Genomic DNA, 1,515 nt, shown 5'->3' with positions numbered 1-1,515 from the left:
TAATAACGAATTTAAGTCGACTAATTGTATACGGATTACTTTCAACCCCCGTAATTAAAGGTTTCAACAGTTTTTCCAGCGCTTCATACACCATTTCGGTACTTGGGACTTCACTTTCTGTTTCAATCATTTCATCTCGATCTTTTACATCTGAAGAATCGCTGCTGAATGCAGGTGATTTTCGTCCCATATCTGGCTGCATGTCTGCAATTTCTTTAGTTTTTCCTGTGCCTTTTTCTTGGCAGTATGGGCCTTTTGGTTCTCCGCTGCTTTGTTTCTTCTTATCTTCGCCTTTGTTGACATTTGATGCTTTATGAGTCCATGCAATGTTGTCTAGATCTGTTCCTGTGTGAACTTGAAGAGTTTCGTTGGAGCTAAGCTGAACTTCACTAGAAGGCGTTTGGGATTTATGCCATTGTTCTGGTTTTGGAATGTCTTGTAGAAATGCAAGAATAACGTCAATTATGGATATATATAATCTGGCATGAAGTTTTAAAGTTGCTGGCGATTTTGCCAACTTTTGAGCTCTGAACAGTTGGAAAACAAAATATTCCAATATTGCAAGGTTACGGTCCTCAGGTGCAATTAATACGCTTTCCTCTTTTTGGTTTCCAAATTCACAATCTAGGAAGAGAAGGTCATTCATAATATTCGCATATGTGTTATCATTTTCAATAACGTTGTACTCATGAGAAGACTGCAGATTAATTGCTTCGTGACCACTTATTAAATTGCTAATAACGTCTGTAAGTCGACTAACTGTATGCGGATTACTTTTAATCATCACAATTATCTTTTTGAACAGTGTCTCCAGATCCTGATACATCCATTCGTTAGTTGAGACTTCACTTTCTGTTTCATCTCCATTTAGTTCATCTCGATCTTTTACCTCTGAAAAATCGTTGCTCATTGTAGGTGATTTTCGTCCCATATCTGGCTTCATGTTTGCAACTTCTTTAGTTTTTCCTGTGTCTTTGTCCTGACAACATGCGCCTTTTTCTTCTCCGCTGCTTCGCTTCTTCTTATCTTCGCGTTTGTTGACATTTGATGCTCTAGGAGTCCCAGCAATGTTGTCTAGATCGGTTCCTGTTTGGACCTGAAGAGTTTCATTAGAGCTAAGCTGAACCGCAAAATCTACGCTCTTTGTGGGTGTATTTTTCAGTTCCTTGAATTGAATATATTCATTGTCCTGGCGTTGAACGTGAACAGTTGAAACAAGTTTGTCTTCACATTTTTCTATTGTATGAGCCTCATCGTCCTGATCACGTTCTAACTCAACCGCTGCCTCGTTTTCAGGTTTCTCGCTTCGCTTGTCTTCATTTTCCCCACTGTTTATGTCTGCTGTTTTTTGAGTCAATTTCATTCTGTCTGGATTTTCTCCTGTTGGAGCTTGAAGAGTTTCGCTAGATGCTGGTTTATTTAGAGTATTTTTTTCTTCAAGTAGTTCAGATTTTTCTTTTTTATTGTTCTGGTCACATTCTAACTGAAGCAGTAGATCGTTTTCATGTTGTTCTC

At 38.4% G+C, this 1,515-nt stretch overlaps 1 protein-coding gene across 1 annotated transcript in view; it reads right to left on the bottom strand.

Annotated features, from left to right (window-relative positions):
• Window positions 1-21: 21 nt before the first annotated feature.
• Window positions 22-1,515, bottom strand: part of LOC125503776 (MATH and LRR domain-containing protein PFE0570w-like) — a gene marked incomplete in the record, with an annotated part of 15,644 nt that continues 14,150 nt past the window's right edge. The window contains 1 exon segment of the mRNA XM_048664597.1: window positions 22-1,515.

Source organism: Dendroctonus ponderosae, unplaced genomic scaffold (assembly GCF_020466585.1).
Source record: "Dendroctonus ponderosae isolate FM_Combo_2020 unplaced genomic scaffold, Dpon_F_20191213v2 Dpon_F_20191213_3, whole genome shotgun sequence".
NCBI lineage: Eukaryota > Metazoa > Arthropoda > Insecta > Coleoptera > Curculionidae > Dendroctonus > Dendroctonus ponderosae.
The sequence above is the reverse complement of the archived record's forward strand: the minus strand, read 5'-3'. Positions and strand labels throughout refer to the sequence as shown.